The following is a 23,999-nucleotide window of genomic DNA, read 5'->3' as shown; positions in this document are numbered from 1 at the left end:
GAAGAAGAAGAGAAAAAGAAAGGGACTGAGAAAATATTTGAAGAGATTATAGTTGAAAACTTCCCTAATATGGGAAAAGAAATAGGAAATCAATTTCAGGAAGCACAGAGAGTCCCATACAGGATAAATCCAAGGTGAAACACGCCAAGACACATATTAATCAAACTATCAAAAATTAAATACAAAGAAAATATATCAAAAGCAACAAGGGAAAAACAAGAAATAACATACAATGGAATCCCCATAAGGTTAACAGCTGATTTTTCAGCAGAAATTCTGCAAGCCAGAAGGGAGTGGCAGGACATATTTACAGTGATGAAAGGGAAAAATCTACAACTAAGATTATTCTAGCCAGCAAGGATCACATTCAGATTCGATGGAGGAAATTAAAACCTTTACAGACAAGCAAAAGCTAAGAGAATTCAGCACCACCAAACCAGCTTTAAAACAAATGCTAAAGGAACTTCTCTAGGCAGGAAATACAAGAGAAGAAAAAGACCTACAGTAACAAACACAAAACAATTAAGAAAATGGTAATAGGAACATATATATCGATAATTACCTAAAATGTAAATGGATAAATTGCTCCAACCAAAAGACATAGACTGGCTGAATTAATACAAAAACAAGACCCATATATATGCTGTCTAAAAGAGACACACTTCAGACCTAGGGATATGTGCAGACGGAAAGTGAGGGGATGGAAAAAGATATTCCATGCAAATGGAAATCAAAAGAAAACTAGAGTAGCAATTCTCATATCAAACAAAATAGATTTTAAAATAAAGACTATTACAAGAAACAAGGAAGGACACTACATACTGGTCGAGTGATAAAAACAGGAAGAAGATATAACAATTGTATATATATATATGCACCCAACATAGGAGCACCTCAATACATAAGGCCAAAGCTAACAGCCATAAAAGGGGAAATCGACTGTAACACACTCATAGTAGGGGATTTTAACACCCGACTTTCACCAATGGAAAGAGATCATCCAAAATGAAAATAAATAAGGAAACACAGCTTTAAATGACACATTAAACAAGATGGACTTAGTTGATATTTATAGGACATTCCATCCAAAAACAACAGAATACACTTTCTTCTCGAGTGCTCATGGAACATTCTCCAGGATAGGTCATATCTTGGGTCACAAATCAAGCGTTGGGAAATTTAGGATAATTGAAATCATATCAAGAATCTTTTCTGACCACAACACTTTGAGAGTAGATACCAATTAGAGGAAAAAATCTGTAAAAAAATAGAAACACATTGAGGTTAAACAACACACTACTAACTAACAAAAAGATCACTGAAGAAATCAAAGAGGAAATCAGAAAATACCTAGAAACAAATGACAGTGAAAAAATGACAACCCAAAACCTATGGGATGCAGCAAAAGCACTTCTAAGACGGAAGTTTATAGCAATAAAATCCTACCTCAAGAAACAAGAAACATCTCAAATAAACACCTTAACCTTACACCTAAAGCAAATAGAGAAAGAAGAAGAAGAACAACAAAAAAACCCAAAGTTACCAGAAGGAAACAAATCATAAAGATCAGATCAGAAATAAATGAAAAAGAAATGAAGGAAATGATAACAAAGCTCAATAAAACTGAAAGCTTGTTCTTTGAGAAGATTAAAAAAAAATTGATAAACCACTAGCCAGACTCATCAAGGAAAAAACTCATCAAGACTCAAATCAATAGAATTAGAAATGAAAAAGGAGAAGTAACAACTGCCTCTGCAGAAATACAAAGAATCATGAGAGATTATTACAAGCAACTATATGCCAATAAAAGGGACAACCTGGAAGAAATGGACACATTCTTAGAAAAGCACAACCTTCCAAGACTGAGACAGGAAGGAATAGAAAATATAAACAGACCAATCACCAGCACTGAAATTAAAACTGTGGTTTAAAATCTTCCAACAAACAAAATCCCAGGACCAGATGGATTCACAGGTGAATTCTATCAAACATTTAGAGAAGAGCTAACACCTATCCTTCTCAAACTCTTGAAAAAACAGGCGAATTCTCTCAAACATTTAGAAAAGAGCTAACACCTATCCTTCTCACACTCTTCCAAAATATGGCAAAGGGAGGAACACTCCCAAACTCATTCTACAAGGCCACCATCACTCTGATACCAAAAACAGACAGCGATGTCACAAAGAAAACTACAGGCCAATATTACTGATGAACAGAGATGCAAAAATCCTCAACAAAATACTAGCAAACAGAATCTAACAGCACATTAAAAGGATCATACACCATGATCAACTGGGGTTTATCCCAGGAATGCAAGAATTCTTCAATGTATGCAAACCAATCAATGTGATAAACCATATTAACAAACTGAAGGAGAAAAACCATATGATCATCTCAATAGATGCAGAAAAAGCTTTCAACAGAATTCAACACCGATTTATGATAAAAACTCTCCATAAAGTAGGCATAGAGAGAAGTTACTTCTGTATAATAAAGGCCATATATGGCAAACATTGTTCTCAATGGTGAAAAATTGAAACCATTTCCTCTAAGATCAGGAAAAATACAAGGTTGCCCACTCTCACCAATACTGTTCAACATAGTTTTGGAAGTTTTAGTCACATCAATCAGAGAAGAAAAAGAAGAAAAAGGAATCCAAATTGGAAAAGAAGAAGTAAAACTGTCACTATTTGCAGATGACATGATACTATACATAAAGAATCCTAAAGTTGCTACCGGAAAACTACTAGAGTTAAGCAATGAATTTGCTAAAGTAACAGGATACAAAATTAATGCACAGAAAGCTCTTGCATTCCTATATATTAATGATGAAAATTCTGAAAGAGAAATTAAGGAAACACTCCCATTTACCATTGAAACAAAAAGAATAAAATACCTAGGGATAAACCTACCTAAGGAGACAAAAACCTGTATGCAGAAAACTATAAGAAACTGATGAAAGAAATTAACGATGATACAAACACATGGAGAGATAAACCATGTTCTTGGATTGGAAGAATCAACATTGTGAAAATGACTATACTACCCAAAGCTATGTACAGATTCAATGCAATCCTATCAAACTACCAATGGCAGTTTTCACAGAACTAGAACAAAAAATTCACAATTTGTATGGAAACACAAAAGACCCCAAATAGCTAAAGCAATCTTGAGAAAGTAAAACGGAGCTGGAGGAATCAGGCTCCTGGACTTCAGACTATACTACAAAGCTACAGTAATCATCACAGAATGGTACCGGCACAAAAACAGAAATATAGATCAATGGAACAGGATAGTAAGCCCAGAGATAAACCCACACACATACGGTCACCTTTTATTTGCTAAAGGAAACAAGAATGCACAATGGAGAAAAGACAGCCTCCTCAATAAATGGTGCTGGGAAAACTGGACAGCTACATGTAAAAGAATGAAATTAGAACACTTCCTAACACCATACACAAAAATAAACTCAAAATGGATTAAAGACCTAAATGTAATGCCTGACATATAAAACTCTTAGAGGAAAACATAAGCAGAACACTGTATGACATAAATCACAGCAAGATCCTTTTTGACCCACCTCCTAGAGAAATGGAAATAAATTAAAAAAAAAAATAAACAAATGGGACCTAATGAAACTTAAAAGCTTTTGCACAGTAAAGGAAACCATAAACAAGACAAAAAGACAACCCTCAGAATGGGAGAAAATATTTGCAAATGAAGCAATTGACAAAGGATTAATCTCCAAAATTTGCAAGCAGCTCATGCAGCTCAATATCAAAAAAACAAACATCCCAATCCAAAAGTGGGCAGAAGACCTAAATAGACATTTCTCCAAAGAAGATATACAGATTGCCAACAAACACATGAAAGGATCCTCAACATCACTAATCATTAGAGAAATGCAAATCAAAACTACAATGAGTCATCATCTCACACCAGTCAGAATGGCCATCATCAAAATATCTACAAAAAATAAATGCGGGAGATGGTGTGGAGAAAAGGGAACCCTCTTGTGCTGTCAGTGAGAATGTAAATTGATACAGCCACTATGGAAAACAGTATGGAGGTTACTTAGAAAACTAAAAATAGAACTACCGTATGACCCAGCAATCCCACTACTGGTCATATACCCTGAGAGAACCATAATTCAAAAAGAGTCATGTACCACAATATTCATTGCAGCTCTATTTACAGTAGCCAGGACATTGAAGCAACCTAAGTGTCCATCAACAGATGAATGGGTAAAGAAGATGTGGCACATATATACAATGGAATATTACTCAGCCATAAAAAGAAACGAAATTGAGTTATTTTTAGTAGGTGGATGGACCTAGAGTCTGTCATACAGAGTGAAGAAAGTCAGAAAGGAAAAAACAAATACCATATTCTAACACATATATAAGGAATCTAAAAAAAGATGCTTCTGAAGAACCTAGGGGCAGGACAGGAATAAAGATGGAGACGTACAGAATGGACTTGAGAACATGGGGATGGAGAAGGGTAAGCTGGGACGAAGTGAGAGAGTGGCATGACATATATACACTACCAAATGTAAAATAGATAGCTAGTGGGAAGCAGCCACATAGCACAGGGAGATCAGCTCGGTGCTTTGTGACCATCTAGAAAGGTGGGATAGGGACGGTGGGAGGGAGACACAAGAGGGAGGGGATATGGGGATATATGTATACATATAGCTGATTCACTTTGTTATAAAGCAGAAACTAACACACCATTGTAAAGCAATTATACTCCAATAAAGCTGTAAAAGAAAAGTATTTGGGAACATCAACTAATATTCACTTCAATCTCATTTATCAATACAATATCCTTGGTATTAGGCTTTAATCTTATTACATGATTTAAGCATATTTTCAGATGCATTTGCAGAATACATTGAATGAGTAAATGAGAGGAGAGTCCCTCCATTCTCAGTAAGAAAGACAACCATGCAGAGAGCAGACCAGAGAGGTATTTCTAGGCTTACTTTCAAAACCTTTTGGATATTAGGAATACCCTTCCTGTGATTTGGTCTCCTGAATAAATATACAGTTATTGTCTTTAATACATTTAGCCAATGCTCTATTTAGTTGGTCTTCACAAGTTTTCCCTAAGTTTTCCCTATGGAACCAAACCGTTTACTTTTTGAATAGCTAGGAAAGTTCTCACTCTATCGCCCAACATATGATATATGTGAATTTATGGCATTATAATTTGTGGAAAATATTCCATTTCTAATGACGTTCCTCACCAATAACAGAAGTATTTATTAGACAGGAAAGACACAAGGCGTACTATGGTTTCATTGTGCCTCTATTACTGGTGAATTCCTCAACAACTATATTTGAACTGCTTGGAGACCAGAGACCTGCACACTCTAAGGCAACGTACATTAGTAAGATTTGATGTCAGTAAGAATTATACTTTTATAAATTGTAAGAAGAGCTATTGTGAAATGGGAATCAGGATAAGAGAACCATCAAGACACTGGAAACACACGTATATTCTCAACTTTAGGGGGAAAAATGGGAACATAATGAAATTAAGGATCTGAAAGGAACATTCTCAAAATTATCTATGCCCACACACCATTTGGAAAATTTTAACATGCCCCTTAGGATTTGCATACCATATTTTACAGATCACAGCTTTAATACAGCCAGAAGTGAGATACGGTGGAAAACACATAGGCTTTACAGTTGGTCTGATTTCTTTTTGAACCCTGGATCTGTAACTTATTACCCTTGTGGATTCCTTAATATCCTCAAGTTTCAGTTAGTTTATATTTAATCTGTAAAAAATCGATATCAATACCTTGGGTGAGGTTAGATTTATGTGTAAAAATCTGTATAAAATACCGAGCACAATGGTCTAGTAGATGATTGGTGCTCAAAGTTGTTACTTTCATCTTATTTTTCCCCATAAAAAAAATACTTTACTTTCCCCAGAAATCACTTTTGCACTTGGTTCAACAAGGAAGATATCAAATACTTCAAATCATCAGTAAATTCGTTTTATTATAAAATTTATTGAATTCCTACTATTTGTAAAACTTTACAACCTTCATGTGCTTTATTGTCTAGATTATTAATATCATTTTATGTTGTGATTTTTGTACAGACATTAAGACTGTAAATTTTGTGTTTATAAGTATTTGTAAAAATTTCTATGGGAAAAAAAAATTGTTCCCGTGCCTAGAATACTTTTGTCAGCCTCCTCATCATATTCTGCCTTCTGAAGTCAAGCTTCGTATGGAGGCAAATTGGAATGTTTCTTGCCAAACATGGAGTTAAAATAAGGGGAAAAGGGCAGTTGTATGAATTTGTTTTTTAACGGCATCAAATGAAGGTATCATGATACATCTTTCTTACAAGAGTGATGGCTTCCCTTGTTAGACCACAAATACTCAAGAACTTTTGGCTAAAACATTATCTTCTCTCTCCATGTTAGCAATTAAATTATAGGTAAGCTTCATCTCCACTGGGCAATGTTTGGACATAAATTATCATGGTTTGCCTTTGTGATCTACACTCTTTTCCTGTGGGTTTCTTGGGGTGGCCAATCAGTGTGTCTATAGATATGTCCTTTTTATTTAGTCATTATTTTATAAAAAGGTGATTCAAGTCTTATGCGCTTAGGAGCAATTTATTGTTCAGGTTATGGAAATAAGGAAATATCAGTACTCTGGTATATTTTTATAATTTAACTCTGTTTAAAAATCTCTTCTCTCGAAATTCCAACTTCTTAAAATAGTAGCAACTGCAGCATTATTACAACTTAAGACTATAATTATTATTATTTTTTATTAAACAGAAGCATTAGAAGCTAAATATAGCAAGGAATCGTATATCCTAACATAATCAAATAAGAGAAGGTTAAGGAATTGTCAGTAAAAACATTTGTGATTAAAATTCATTTATTTATATATATAATATTTCTATTTGTGAGTCAGTGTATGAAAATAATTTATCTGATTCTTCACAGAGGTATCATTTCATTTTTTGTTGACTATGGTCAACTTAATATAACATCTACTAAGGTCTCACTATATTTTATAAAGACTAAATCAAGGGAGGATTGACCATCTAAGCTGAACTTGGAAAAAATATATAAAAGAAGAAATAAAGAAAAAGAAAGAAGGTTATGAAATAAAACAAATGGAAGGAAAGGAAGAAAAAAATCAAATCAAATAGGGTTAAAAAAAAAAAAAAAGAAACACTTGCTACCTCAGAAAGCATTTTTAATGTTGAAATCTGAGTGTGCCCTTTAGCTATGAAAAATATCTACTCATTTTACAGAATTTTTTTCCAATATATTTGAAGAGCAAAACAGAATGATTTGGATATTTTAAAAATTTTTAAATCGCTGCATGGCCCCCAACTTTCTGTAAAGTCTAAACATTTTTTAATGCATTTGTTTATTTTTTAACTCTGTTCTATTCCACAGACTATTTCAAGCAGTTCAGAGTTTCGACTTGCAACATGTAGCATATCAATAATGTTAGAGTACTTATTCTGGCCCCATCCTGTAGGCTTCTTCTTGAGTGCTCTATTTATTCTGAGCACCAGAATCCTGGCTACAATTGTCAATCTGGTCCATCTGGCTCAGTGGAAGCACTGACAATTGAAAATATAGAGAAAACCACTAAAATTACAAAATCTACATGATAGAATAAGCCATATGTAAGTTGTTAAGCTGTTAACTTAAACACATATTTTAGTTTCAACAAACCATACCTACCTACAGCATGGCTAAAGAAGCTTTCAGCCAGAAGTGAGTCTGAGATTTACATATTTTTCTGAATCTACTTTAGTATTTTACAAATTATTTTACACAATAATTCTTATTATCTCTTTTCTAATTCTTTATTGCAGTTGTTCAAAATTCAGAATTTCAAGTATAGAATATTCACCTATGTACTTGTTTCACCTCTGCTTTTTTCTATAACTATTTTGTTTTTCTCAAATCCATGCAATGTACAAGTAAACTTACAATTTTCAATGCATGCTCTCAGATAAACAGTCCTGTAGAGTGGCTGTGCATTCATTGCCTAAAGTTGCCATACAGAGTACCACGACTAGGTGTTTTAAAACAAACCAAAAAAGTTATCCTCTCACAGTTCCAGATACTAGCAGTCCAAAGTTGGTAGGGCCATGTTCCCTCCAAAGTCTCCAAGGAAGATTCCTTCCCTTTTTTAGTTTCTGGTAGCCACAAGTGTTCCTTGGCTTGTGGCAGCATAACTCCAAACTCTACATCCATCTTCACAAAGTTGTCTTCCCTATGTGTCTATATCTCCACATAGCATTTTCCTCTTCTTATAATGACACTAGTAACATTGAATTAGGGCCCACCATGATAACTATAATTACATATGTAAGACCTTAATCTAAATAAGATCACAGTCACAGGTACCCAGGATTAGGTCTTCAATATATCTATTTGGGGGACAAAATTCAACCCATAACACACTGGAAATGCCATTTCTCTCTTTGCTTTAAGATTGGATGGAAGACACTGCCTTTAGGGAATGTTCTAGTTTTTGGAGTAAAGACATTTCTATCTCTTCCCCATAATATTTTTTCATAATGATAACATTTTTCTATCTTTATTTTATTAACCTGGATAGGGAATACTATACAAATTGTGTTTTCCCCATTTATTATGTACTATACTCAACTGTTTTGATCATTTTGACTAAAGTGACTAAGTAAACAAAACTTTTTATAAAATCTAAAAAGGTTAATTCTTCTTTTAGAAATAAGAAACTGGCTTATTTTGGATCAGTTCTTCTCTTAAGCACTATAAACACTGGGGAAAATGTTAATAATTACTTTGAAGGCATCCAAAAACTACCAATACCCTGAAAATATGTGACTCTGAGAGCCAGTAAAAGAAAAAAAATCTATAGTGGTGAATGCAGTATTTGACACTATGACTCTCCTAGAAACGTTTGTTGATTTAAAAGTGGCAGCTGGCAGGCTTAGCACCTGAACGGAGGTTTTGTCATCTTGGTATTGGGGAGTTAAAACTTGAAGCTCAAACACTGTGGAAAACAGGGTAATAGCTACAAAACATCCCAGGGCTTTTGCTGGGGCACAAAATGGATATGGTCTAGCTGTTAAGAGTAAACTAGAAACAGAGTAGCCTCACAAGAGCTATAGTCTAGCAATGAATCATATTGGTCTCTAATTGGAAAAATGTCAATTTCCTCTGCCTTTAACTGCTTGACTGAAGTAAGTGTAAGTAAGTCCTCTATGGAAAAACATAGCACAATTTCTATTTACACTAACCAACATTCAACCAGAAGTAATCAGACACGTAAAAATTAAGACAATATATAGTAGAAAAAAAAATGAGAAACAGACATTAGAATGGAACTATAGGAACTACAGATATTGGCATTGTCTGATATGAACATTAAAATATTCATTATGAATATGTTCAATAAATACATTTACAGGAATTATTCAACACAATTTGGAAATTATAAAAATGAATCAAGTGTAAGTTCAATAACTGAACAAAATAATACATAAAATTATGAATTTAATGTTAGTTTTACAGCAGATTAAAAAAACTCAAGAGAAAATTAGTGAACCTGAAGATAGATCAAAAGAAAATATCCAGTTTCAATCACTGAGAAACAAATATTGTAAAATATAAAAAAGAAAAAAAACAAGACATTTGGTAAACTGTGAAAAAGCACAGAGTAAGGACAAAGGTACAGAGAGGAATGAAGAGCAGCAGAAAGGATAGCTGTTGGGTAAATCTAAACAAAAACTTATATAAAACTATAAAAAAGCACAAACAAAAGCAGAACAACAATGGTCATATCTTTGTGGGCTTTAAAGTAGACATTAAAGTTTGCAGTAGAGTTAACATATTTCAAGTTCTGTAATGTCATTGAATTCTTTGGAAAATGGTAAAAGTATAAAATTATATTAGAGTTTAGTAAATCAAGGATGTTGCAGTATTAAAGATAATAGTGAAATAAAGAATAAACAAATAGAGCAGGGAAAATTAAATAATAAAATAAATATAAAAATTAAGAAAGGAGAGAAACATATACATCATAGAGGAGACAGCAAATATCAGGGATTATATTAATCTCAAATAAAATTTAAGATAAGCAGATTAAGTATTGCAATTAAAATAAAATGATTGTCAGATTATACATAAAATTAATTCCAAAAATAATCAACATTATTTGTAATGATAAAAAACATCTGAAAGCAGAGTCATGGAAAAAGTTGTATCTTATATACAGAAGGAAGCACAACAAACAAACAAAAAAACACTATATGATTATAACTAATCCAGTTATAGGTCAGATAACTAGATCAAATTAAATAAAGCAACAAAACTTTAAGGCCAAATATATTACTAGAGATAGAGCAATATATTCAATAATGAATGAAAAAAAAAAAAAAAAACAACTAATACTAAACTTTCATTGGGTTATTTGTATGGAAATATGTTAATATAAATGTTTCAGACATTACATGAAATTTCTAAAAATCTTATATGTTCTGGTATAATGTTATAAGTAATAATCCTAGTTATTACTTTAAAATGTATATCTCAGAAATAACTAATTTTCTTGTCAACTGCATTATTATGAACTTTCATCAGATCTTTAACTGTGGTCATTTTTAAGTCTTTTGTCATTTACAGACAGTTCTGGGTGTACTCTGATGATTTTGCAAATATGTTCCTATAAAAGGGTTTCATCTTCAAGAAATTCATGGAAAAGACTCTGACAAGTACAGGTTTCTGGTAACTGACTGTACTGCTGAACTGAATGAATAAGCATTTTCAGAACTCTAATGAAAAACTGATGAACTCATAAAAGTGCTAACAAAAGATCAAGATGAAAAAAAATAATAATTACATGGGGCTGAGTGAACTGATGAGGATGAGTATAATTTTTGTGACTTTCTGTCTGAATTAAAAAAAAAAAAATCCCACAAGGACTCAGAGGCAAAGAATATACAAATCAATTTTCACTGCAAAGTAAAGGAGCTGTTACAGTGGAGGATTACTGGACTGAATGTCAATATTATGACATGGTATGAGTGTGTTTCATGTTTGGTAATTGCAATCATTGTTGCTTTTGTTGTGGTCATCCATGTACAATGCTTGGTGTCAGTCTATTTATCTCTTGTAAAAATAAAATATAGTGTGTGTGTGTGAAAAAAAAATAATAATGACAAGAAATTCAATTCATCAGAAAGATATAGTATTTCCAAATGTGTTTACATCTTATATTATAACCTCAAAGTAGATATCTTTTAAAAATTAACAAAATTAAAAATAAAACAAAAAAATCCACAATTTTAGTGAGATATTTTAATATAATTGCCTTATTAATAGAACAAGAAGACAAAATCAGTAAGGATATGGAAGAGTGGAGCACCATAATTTAAAAATATGACTAGACACATACTAATACTATAAATATTTTAGAGTATATAAACCTTGAAAATACAAGAGGCCATTTATCAAAATGAAGATTTACTTCAGCTATAAGGCAATTCTTGTCAAATTGAAAATATTGAAATCATAAAGAGAATGTCCTTTAATCTGAGTGGAATTAAGCTAAATATCAATAAGATACATAGAAAATTCTTAAATATTTACAAGTAAGAAAAGGATGTCAGTTCTAAACAACTCAAAGCCTAAACAGGAAATTATAAAATTCTTTGCTCTGATTGATAATTTTTAAAAGGCAATATTTCAATCTACCAAAAAAAAAAAGAACCTCTTGGAATTAATAAATAAGCAATTATAGCAAGGTTGCAGGATGCAAGATTAATATACAAAAGTCAATTGCTTTCCTATATACCAAAGATGAACAAATGAAATTTAAACACAAATTATTTATATTACCTCCCCCCAAAAATGAAACTCTTAGATATAAATATTACAAAATATATACAAGATCTATGTGAGGAAAACTACAAAACTCTGATGCAAAATTAAATAACTAAATAAATGGAAATATACTCCATGTTTATGAATAAGTATTCTTAGTCTTGTAGGGATGCTGTAATAAAATGCCACAGATTATGTGGGCTGTAAACAACAGAAATGTATTTGTCACAGCTCTGGAAGATGGATGCTTGAGATCAGGGTGCTAGCTTGGTAAGGTGAGGGCCCTCTTCAGGGTAAAAGACTTCTCCTTGTATCCTCACATGTCAGAAGGGTAAGGAGCTCTGTGGTATCTCTCTTACAAAAGCACTAATTTCATTCATGAGGTCTCCACTCTCATGACCTAATCACATCCCAAAGCCCCGATATACTAATACTATTACATTCAGTGGTTAGGATTTCAACACATATCTGAAGGGGGACTCAAATATTCAAATCATGGCATAGGAAAACTCAATATTATCAACATGTCAGGTCTTTACAACCTGATCTACGGGTTAAATGCAATCCCAAATAAAATCCCAGCAAGATATTTTATGGATATCAACAAAATGATTCTAAAGTTTATATAAAGAGGTAAAATACCCAGAATAGCTGACAGTTATTGAGGAACAACAAAGTTGAAGGACTGATTCTACCCAACTTCAAGATTTACTATAAAGCTGTAGTAGTCAAGACAGTGTGGTATTAGTGAAACACTACATAGATTAATGGAACAGAATAGAGCACCCAGAGATAGATCCACATACATATAATCAACTTATCTTTGACAAAGGATGAAAGGCAATACAGTAGAGCAAAGATAGTTTCTTCAACGAATATTGCTGTAACAACTGTACATCACATTAAAAAAATGACTCTAAACACAGACTTTACATCCTTCACAAAAATCAATTCAAAGTGGATCACAGATCTAAATGTAAGATGCAAAACTATAAAACCCCTAGAAGATAATATAGGAGAAAACTTAGATGACCTTGCTTATGATGATACTTTTTTGAATACAAGACCAGGGACTTGAGCCATTACATAATTAATTGATAAGCTGGACTTTATTAAAATTGCAAACTGCTCTGCAAAAGACAAAGTCAAGAGAATAAGACAACAACCACAAACTGGGAGAAAATATTTGCAAGATACACATCTGATAAGGGACTATTATGCAAATATACAAAAAAACCCTTAAAACTCAAAAATAAGAAAAACAAACAAATGATTAAAAAATGAACCAACAACCTTAACAGACACCTCACCAAAAGAAAATGTACAGATTGCAAATAAGCATATTAAGAAATGTTTCACATCGTATGTCATCAGGGAAATGAAAATTAAAACAATGAGATATTATTGCATACTTATTAATATGGCCAAAATCTGAAACACTGACAACACCAAATAGTGGCAAGAACGTGGAGCACCAAGAACTCTCCTACATTGCTAGTGGGAATGTAAAATGGTACAACCAGTTTGGTGATTTCTTACAAAACTAAACATACTCTTAACATACAATCAAGCAATTGTGCTTCTTGGCATTCATCCAAAGGAGTTGAAAACTTATGTTCACACAAAAACTTGATAAAATGCATGTTTATAGTAGCTTTATTCATAGCTTTATTTATTCTTAATGGCCAAAACTTGGAAGAATCCAAGATGTCCTCTAGTAGGCAATTGGGTAAATTAACTGTGGTACATCCAGACAATGGAATATTATTCACTGCTAAAAAGAAATGAGCTATTAAGCCATGAAAAGACATGGAGGAAACTTAAATGCATATTAATTACTAAGTGAAAGTAGCCAATTTGAAAAGACTAGATACTGAAAGATTCCAACTATATGACATTCTGGTAAAGTAAAACTATGAAGACAGTAGAAAAAAAAATTAGTAGTTGCCAGAGGTTGAGCTGGGGATGAGGGGTAATGAACAGGAAGTGAGCATAGAGGATTTTTCAGGCAGTGAAAATACTCTGTAAGATATTGTAATGATGGATACATGTCATTACTCATTTTTCCAAACCCATGGTATGTATAACACCAGATGTGAACCCTAAGGTAAACTTTGGACTTTGGGTGAGTATGATGTGTCAATGTAGTTCCATCCTTGGTAACAAATGCACCATTCTGGTGAGTGATGTTGACAATAGGAGAGGCTGTACATGTGTGGTGCAGGTGAAAATCTCTGTACCTTGCTCTCAATTTTGTTGTGAACTTAAAAATAATCTAACAAGTTAAAGGTTTAAAAAAAAAACCTGAATTGTCAAAGTATCTTAATTTTATTAGTGAAAATAAGGCAATATTTCAAACTTTATATACATTAATTAAAATTTTCTTAGCTACAACTTTATGGTTTTAAATACATTTAAAAAAATCAATAACAAAAGGTTGAAAATCAAGATTCCACTTCAAAGAGCTAGAAAAACACATTAAAATGATTCCAAAAAAGAGGCAAAAAAGAAATAATAAATATTAGAGAGATATTAGTGAGTGATATAGAAGAAAACATGTGCAATGGTAATAAAAGAGCCATAAACTAGCCATTAGTGATTGGAAATGATAATTAAAATCACAATGAGATAATCACCTCACACCACTTAGGATGGTTATTATCAAAAGAATAAAAGATAACAGGAAGATTGGTCAGGGTGGTGGAGTAGGAGGACATGGAACTCACCTCCTCTCATGAACACATCAAAAATACATCCAAATGGGGAACAATTCTCCCTGAAAACTAAATGGAGACTGGCAGAAAGACTCCTGTACACCTGAGGCTATAAGAAGCATACACAAGGAATAAGGTAGGAAAGGAAGAAAAATGATCAGATTGGGACCTTTGCCCCTGGGAGGGACATCGAAGAAAAGGGATAGTACACAGGCAGAGTTTCAGCCTGTGGAATGGGCAGTTTGAGCCACTTATTGGGAGCCCCAGCCGTGGGGTCCTACACAGGGAAGGTGAGCCAACTTGGCTGGTTGGAGGGCTTCTGGGACTAACAAGGAGTCTGTGAGAAGCCTGGAATCTACTCATGAGGATTGTGCACCTGCTTGCTTGCCCCTGAGGTAGAGCAGAAGACTACTCCAGTGGCTTCCTGCTTCCCCACAACCTCCCACATGCGCCCCAGCTTGAAAGAAGCAAATGCTCCAGCTTCACTTACTCCACACTACAGCTTTACACTGGACCTAGTGCTGCCACAACTGGGAAGAAGCTCAGCTGTGAAATGCAGAGGTGATCTGGACCCAAGGCAGAGCATCTGGGTGGGGTGGGGGCGGCCATTGTTGATGCATATTCAAGCAGCATTTCAGAAGCAGCCTGGAAATTTGACAGTGGTCTGTCACCACAGCTATTGCACTAATACTCATGCAGACCCTGCCTGACCTACGGTGCAGCCCCTCACCTGGGTGGGGGGCACTGGAGGCTGGGGGGAGTGATCAGCTTTGAGGGACAAAGAGGACTCAGGCCCAAGGTTGCATCTGAATGGGGTGAGGGTAGCAATTACTGGTGCCAGCACAGGTGGCACATTGGAGGCAGTTCAGACCTCTGTCTGTGGCCAGCCCGCCACAGTCTGTGCCCTTTCATGAACCAAGAGCCTACACAGCCCCTCCTGCTTCAATGCTGCTCCCCTCTGGGGCAAGTGTCCCAGTTCTGCGAGAGGGGAAAGCACACATTTAAAGAGAACAGAGCCAGCTCAGGACCGAACCTCAGGGCTTCTTCCCCAGCAACTTGGGTTCCCATCCTGCCCCCAGTAGGGTGTTGATGACCACTGAGCAGAGGGAAAGCCCCACTTCACACCTGGCTCCAGCCCCACATCCTACCAAGGTGATAGCGCCCAGCACACTCTGAAGAAGTACATGACTTGGGTCCACGTCAAATTTAGCTCTCTACAAAGGCACTGAGCACAAGCTGTCTGTATAGGGACACTGCCACATAAGGACACCTCTTCAAGACCACAACAGGTAACTATTTCACCTACATTCATAGAGATAGAGAAAGCTAAGCAAAATGAGAAGGCAGAGGAATTGGTCTCAATTAAAAGAGCAAGAAAAATCCTGTGAAAAATAAATAATAAAACAGAAACAATTTACCAGATAAAGAATTCAAAACATTAGTAATAAAAATGTTAACTGAACTAGGGAAGAGAATAGATGAACACTGTGAGAATTTCAACAAGGAACTAAAAAGTATATAAAAGACCTAATCATAAATGAAGAATTCAATAATTGAAATAAAAAACACACTACAAGGAATACATAGCAGACTAGGTGATACAAAAGAACACATAACTGATTTGGAAGATAGAATGATGGAAATCACCCAATCAGAACAGCAAAGAGAAAAACAAATTTAAAAAAGTGAAAACAGTTTATAAGATCTTTGGAATAACATCAAGCATACCAACATTTCCATTATAGGGCTCTCAGAAGGAGAAGAGGGAGAGAAAGGGATTGAAGATATATTTGATGAAATTATGCCTGAAAGATAGGAAGTGTTGATGTGGCAAGAATGTGGAATAATTAAAACTCTTGTACATTGTTGGTGGGAATGTAAAATGGTACTGCAGCTATGGAAAACAGTATGGCAGATCCTCAAAAACTTAAAAATAGAATAACCATATATTCCAAAAATCTCAGTTCTGGGTATATATCCCTAAGAATTGAAATCAGAATCTTGAAGTGCTATCTGTACTCCCATGTTAATTGCAGCATTATTCACAACAGCTAAGATATGGAAATAACCTAAAAGTCCATTGATGAATAAATGAATAAAGAAAAGTTGATAAATCCATACAATGGAATAATATTCAGCCTTAAAAAAGAAGGAAATCCTGCCATTAGTAACAACCTGGAGAACATGATGCTAAGTGAAATAAGCCAATCACAGAAGAACAAATACTGCATGATCTCATTGATTTGAGATATCTAAAAGAGTCAAACTCATAGAAACAGAGTAGAATGGTGGTTGCCAGGATCTGGAAAGGAGAGAAATGGGTAGTAATTTAAGTTTTCAGTTAGACAAGATGAATAAGTTCTAAAGATCTGTTATACAATTCTGTACCTATAGCTAATAATACTGTATTGTGCAATTAAAAATTTATTGAGGCTAGATCTCAAGTTAAGTGTTTTAACCACAATAAAAATTAAATATTGGGAATAACGTGTTTTGGTAAAGATAGAAATTGTGACTCATACATGGTTGATAGGAGTGTAAGTTGGCACTCCTTAAGAAATCTATTTGTTAGCATATATTAAAGTTGCATATACAAATACATTATGACCTACTTTGATAAATGTATATGTACCTAACAGCATGTGCATCCTCAAAGATGTGCTTAAAATTGTGCATGGCAATACTATACATAATAGCTCCAAATATTTTTAAAAATTAGATGTCCATTAGAAGTAAAATGGTTATATAAATTCTCATATATCCACTTAATGGAAATCTAAATAACAAAAATTAATATTTGTTGCTACCTAAAATAAAATGGATGAATGCCACAAACACAGAGCAACAGTAGTAAATAAAAAGTACACGCTATAAGATACAATTTATTAGCCATTTATATTTTGGAATGGAATAAAGGTATTAGTATTGATTGTGAGATTGCACAAGAGGGCCTTTTTAAGGGTGTTGATTATTTCTATTATTGACTTGGTTATTGTTCAATGATGTGTTCACTTTGGGATCCTTTATTAGCCTGTAACACAAATTTGTATACTTTTTGAATATTAAAAAGAAACACAGGGTGTGGGGTTATGTCTACATAATGGGGGTTTGGATTTACAACATGCAAAATTATTTACTTGTTAGACTCTTTCAATCTCTTGTTCTGGGGTCCTGTAGGTTAGGCCTTGATCTCCATAGTTTTAATGGATGGCCACTATTGGTCCTAGGGACTTAGATGCTGTCAGCAGTTTAGGCCCAGGGAATCACTTGTTTTAAAGAATGGCTATATTTCTCTAACACTCTATTTCCCCATCCATCTGAACCCTGCTAAAGGAGATTAATTCCTGCTGTAGCTCAATGAACATAGCGTAATAAAGCATTTCCCCACCAGAGTGAACTTGGTATTGCTAGATCGTTTGGTAAAATGAATGCACCTCACTTGTCCCCAGCCTGTGACAGAAATAATAAATAATTATGCTTTCATTTCACAAAAGGAAAGCTGGAAGAAACTAATTTAAGTGATTTGCCTGAGGTTGCTTATGGGGTCAGTAGCGAAGTCGGGAACGGAGACTCTCAATCCATTTCTCCAAGTGCGTGATTCCCCTGCCAGCTATGCGCTCCAAGTGAGAACTTCTCCCAGGGTAGCACAATAGAATTCACTTGGTGGTTACGGTCCCTGTTAGTGTTCATACAGGAAGAATGAAAATTGAGCCCAAGCCTTCAGGATACACTGGGATTATTGTGCTACAGGCTACAGTGGATTTACCCAACAGCTGTAAGATCACAAGTTCAGAGGGAGTTAGATAAAATGCCTTTATGTTTAGGGGTTCAAACTTGAAGAGTCATATTTCATAGCGCATTAGGAAATAAAAACCCCAAATAATAACAATAATATCACCGCAACCTAAAAGTAATGGATTTTGTGTAGTAGTTGGAATGGTCATCTGAGAAAAATCGGAGCAGCTTGTGTCTTGCTCTAGCTCAACACATCATAAACATTCAGTGAGTTAATTCTCCCATGTAAATCGGCTGCAGATGCAGAGTTAAACAATGAAAATGATTTCTGGTGATGAAAGGTTAGGGAACCAGGCTGGATCCCTCATTGTATGTGATTGTCTGTTGCATCTGCCATCTGCTGTATTACAAGATTTTGGCACTGGCCTAGAGGATTTACCCACCAGCCGAGTCAGGAGACACTTAACTTCTGTGACACTCATAAAACTATATAGGAAATGCAGTGGATTTTTTGTAGCCTTTAAGAATATATTTTAAGTTTAGAAAAGTTACAGCTGGGAGCCTTGTTCTCTGAGATTGATTTAAATGCTCTGTGTTGGTGTTTATGTGGTTCCTGCTGGGTTATAGCCATTAAGCACTCAAAATGTAAGAGCTCTAGAAAGAGAAAAAATACAAGCACCAAGCAACAAGACACCTCATTTCTCACACCTGTGGTTTCCTATGTGGGGAGGTGGGTTAGGTAACGCAGAGTCTTGTGAAGAGGTCAGGGGAGGGCAGTTAACTGTGATTATGGGGCTTCCTAAGTTGAATTCCAGAGAAGGAGCAATGTGAAGTAATATTAGCTGTGTAAGTGTGGATAACATAGATTAAAATAGAGCATATACCAAAAATCTTAGTTTGGGTGAGAAAGAGAGAGAAACAGAGACAGAGAGAAAAAAAATGTCTGGGCATGCTTCTATTTTTGGAGGGACACACATGAATGAGGAAAAAATATTAAAAGAGGAAATTTGTAAAGCCCTAATGCTTGAAATTTAGAATCAGCCCTCTTAACCAGAGATTATCTGGAATTTGGGTGTATGAATCAGTTGGCATTTTGGGGAGAATATGACATTTTCTTCTGGACTTTAAGACAGAATTCCATTTCAGTCCAGGAGCTAGAAGGATTTGGGGCTCTGATAAATGCAAATCTGCCTCCTCCACCCAGAGATACTTGCAACACAAACATACAAGCACTCATAATAAAAATGAGTATGTATTTGAAAATCTGGTTTCAAAGAAACACTTACTATTTTGGGCCTCTCCTACCTTTAAGCCACTATTGCACAGCTGTCCTATTGTGTATTGCTTCTTCACCCCAGATCAACCCTCCATGTCCTTCCTTCTTGTTTGTGCCTGGTCTGATAAATACTGTTGGAGTAATGTGCAATAATGTTCCAACCTGCTTCACTATGAATTCAATCTTGTACGTCTTTAGTCTGCCTTGATTGAGGCTCAACAATCCTTTTAATTGTGGCAATGTACACATGTTAAAACACCAAAAACACAGCCCGGTGTTTTAAGTTCCAATAACTATGTCTCCTCTCTAACCACTTTCTCTAATTCCTCTGCCCCCTGCCACTTTATATTGCATATTTTGTGCAATTCAAGATTTACTCATCACAGCGGTACTTTCAAGTATTTTCTCTGCATGAACCTTGGTTCCTGTTTAATATTCCGTCACCTATTCATCATTCAATCCTAGAAATATTTCTTCAGAACCTCTATGTGCAAAACAGGATGAAAGTCATCATCTTCTATTCTCTCAGAATAAAAAAAATAGATATTTGTAGTCCTCACATCATGCTATACTTGAGTGTAAAAATAATATTAACAGTAATTAGATCTTAGATTAACTTACTATTTATTTTTTTAAAAGAGAAATTCGTGTTCATCTAAAATTCCATTATGGATGTTAAAGTGTATAAAATAAGGGATTATAAATGTGCATCCTCCAATCCTAAATTTATTCTCTAAAGACAAATATTGTAGATTGACAATTTGTCGGGTTGTTGCAATTCTTTCTGATACTTATAACACACACGCAGGTCACAAGATAATAGTGTTTTGCTACTTGCTTTATTATTCTTAACAATCTAGTTTCATCTTTCTATGTGAGTATATACAGATAAAATTATTTCATTTTGGTAACTGGATAATGTATTTAGGTAAATTTGTAAACTGAGATTCAGAAATAAGAGAAACACTTAACAATATATACTATTATTGACCTTTCCATTCTGCCTTCCTAGAAAGCAATGTAACAGAAAAATAAAGTTTCCTCTCTGTGGTGATCCACTTTATTAATAATGTGCCTCTCCAAAATTGTTGACAATAGTAGCTTTGAAAACAGGAAGGTAGTCTCTGAGAGAGAGATCATATCATCTTTAACATAGAGCTCTGACTGTCAAAAAAACTTTTACAAATATCAGTTTTGTGAGTTAAATGACATAATTTGACCTTAATTATCTGAATCTGTGGATAATAATAAGCTATAATGAGACTCAATTGTACTTTGAAAATCACTCAGGTTTAGGAAAGTTTCTTGGCTCTTCAAATTGTGAATCTCCTGCACATCAAAGGTTGATAAAACCTCATGTGATTAATGGTCATTCTTAATTAACATAAAAGAGTACAATGTATCAGAATGCCTCTTATCTTGTATTGTAAGTTTTATTACTGGTTGTTACAGAATTCCAAAATCTCACAAAGCGTATAATATGGAAGGAATAAAAAGGAAAAGATCTACTTGGGAAATAAATCTAGAAAAAAGTGAAACCACCAGTTTTCCATGAAAAAGAACACATTGTATCCTTGTAGAAGCTTGCATTTCTGATCATACATCACTTTCATCTTTTTATAATGATAAATTAGGACATGTGATGAAAACTGCATTTTTATTATTGTTGCATGACCTTTTGATATCTTCTAAGAATGCCTGGATTCTCTTAATCAAAGGGCAAGGGATTTGAAAGGGAGGGATTTTATTTTCTGAAAGTGATACATAGTTGTTTTATGTTTACTGCAATAAATAAATTATATTTTAATGGGTCAACCTTGGCTGAGGAAATGTGACCTACTTTTTCACAGCGACAATTGTTATGAGACAGTCTCTCAACTGTCATGATTATATCTTTGTTATAATTGAGATCACACTCTTATTAATGACTAGAATAGAAAAATCCAAGAGAGATGAGCTATTCCCAGCTAGTGTTTAAGAAATTGTTACAGAGAGTCAAATCATATTCTCTGCTTGATCTTTCCAGAGTAGTCAATTTGCCAACACTGACACAAATTTAAATCTTAACATTGAAAGATCCTGGACAGTGTTTGCCACAGGATTGCAATAGAGACGTCAGGATGGATAGAGAAAATTACACTGTCATGATTACAATGTTGCCAACACACTTGGTTTTCTAAGAATTGACATGTCCAGAACTTTGCAGATATTATTAGCATTGTTGCTGTTAGCTGATAGTTACATTTTACACAGAGTTGCTGTCATACATATGTATTTAATTTATTAAGGTTTATTAATCCTTAGTAAGAAAAAAATGATAGTTTTTTTTGGCTGAAATAATGGACACCTTTGAGATCATTACTGTGGTTCACACTTAATGGATAATTCTTTTCTCAATACTTTTCTCTTTTTCATCATATCCAACATATCAACATTATCATAATTACCACTGCAAAAGATATTGTGTTACACGTTTTTTTTATACACCATGTTATTTAAAGCATTATTCTATTGGAGTGAAGTAGATTTTTTGTGTCTTAAGTTTAAAAAACAAAGACAATCACATGTCATTAGGGACATGCAAAATAAAACAATAATGGGATACCAGTACACACCTATTAGAATCGCCAAAATCTGGAACACTGACAATGCTAAATGTTGGCAAGGATGTAGAGCAACAGGAACTTTCATTCATCACTGGTGGCAATGCAAAATGGTACAGCCAGATTGGAAGAAGTTTGGAGGTTTCTTACTGAATTAAACATACCCTTATCAGATGATCCAGCAATCCTGCTCCTTGGTATTTACCCAAAGAAGTTGAAAACTGATGTCTACACAAAATCCTGCACACGAATGTTTATAGCAGCTTTATTCATACCTGTCAAAACTTGGAAGCAACCAAGATGTCCTTCAGTATGTGAATGGATGAATAAACTGTGGTACATCCAGACAATGGAATATTATTCAGCACTAAAACTAATTGTGCTATTAAGCCATGAAAAGACATGGAGGGACCTTAAATGCCTATTACTCAGTGAAAGTAGCCAATCTGAAAAGGCAACATACTGTATGGTTCCAATTACATGACACTCTGGAAAGGCAAAACTATGGAGACAGTAAAAAGATCAGTGATGCTAGGGATGGGGGGCCGGAGGGATGAACAGGTAGACCATAGAGGATTTTTAGAGCAGTGAAAAGACTCTAAACAATATTATAATGATGGATGCGTGCCATTGTACAATTGCCAAACCCAAAGAATGTACAACACCAAGAACGAACCCTAAGGTAAACCATGGATTTGGGGTGATGATGATGTGTCATTTCAGGTTCATACTTGGGAACATCCTCGATACTGATGTTGAAAATGGGGAATGCTGTGCATGGGTGGCGGAGGGTGTTACATGAGAAATCTGTATATTCCTCTCAATTTTGTTGTAAACAAAGAACTGCTCTAAAAAACAAAGGTCTTTACAATAAAAAAGTAATTAAGAAAAATGAAGACAAGGTAAATGAGTTTGCATAACATGCCTAAAGTTACCGAGATACTAAGTAGAAGGACAGAATTTAAATTAATAACGGACTTCAACAATGACACTCTTAAACACAAAACTACATTGACTGGCTGGCTCTCCTATAACTTTTGACATAGAAGACAAGGACAGGAAATATGGAAAGCCTTCTGTGAGAAACAGAAATTCTCAATAAACTCACACATTTTCTTTTTAATATCACCTACTTATGATATCTGCAATAGTCTGCTACCTCTGTTTATATTTCTTCCGCTTTGAAAGTTTCTCCAGTGCTTCACTGTCTGTGTGACTGTTTCACATTCCACATTTTAATAATAACTAGTATATACATTTTAAGGTCAAATGAATAATGTCTCTCATGAAAAAAATGGCAGCATGTTTAACTAAAACATAATGCAGACACTTGTCTTTAAAATCAGTGATAATTTCAAAAATGATATCTATATTATTTTAGAGTAATGTACTTCCTATGTGATCTACTGAGTTTAAATATAATAGATGATAATTTTAGCTTCTTGTAATTATACTTTCTCTTGTGGAGAATATTTTAAAGGCTTTCTAGGGCTATTCACTGTTCCAATAATCCTAATTTCAATAATCTCTGAATATTATTTTCATATGAGGACATTTTTTTTCCTAAATAAATCTACAGTTATGTATGTGTGTATGAGTGTGTGTGTGTGATGTGCTCACACCTACACACAATATGCCAATGTGGGATGCTGTTTCAAAAATATTTTCATTTTCATCCAGAACTTTTTTGATCTCACAGTTGAAACTTTTTAAAAAGCAGAAAGTAAAAAGCATAAAATAAAAATCATATGTCTCACCAGTGGGAAAAATTATGTTTGATAATTTATTTAATAACTT

The 23,999-nt window shown here is 34.3% G+C and overlaps 1 long non-coding RNA gene across 1 annotated transcript in view; it reads left to right on the top strand.

The window, feature by feature from the left end:
* The window catches only part of LOC309655808, a 30,305-nt gene extending 7,676 nt beyond the window's left edge, over positions 1–22,629 (top strand). The window contains exon 2 of the long non-coding RNA XR_014261012.1: positions 16,346–22,629. This is a non-coding gene — a long non-coding RNA (uncharacterized lncRNA). The remainder of the gene's footprint in view (positions 1–16,345) is intronic.
* Positions 22,630–23,999: the final 1,370 nt, after the last annotated feature.

Source organism: Balaenoptera physalus (genome assembly GCF_965194825.1).
Source record: "Balaenoptera physalus genome assembly, chromosome: 2".
Taxonomy (NCBI): Eukaryota; Metazoa; Chordata; class Mammalia; order Artiodactyla; family Balaenopteridae; genus Balaenoptera; species Balaenoptera physalus.
This window is presented reverse-complemented; position numbering and strand designations above follow the sequence as displayed.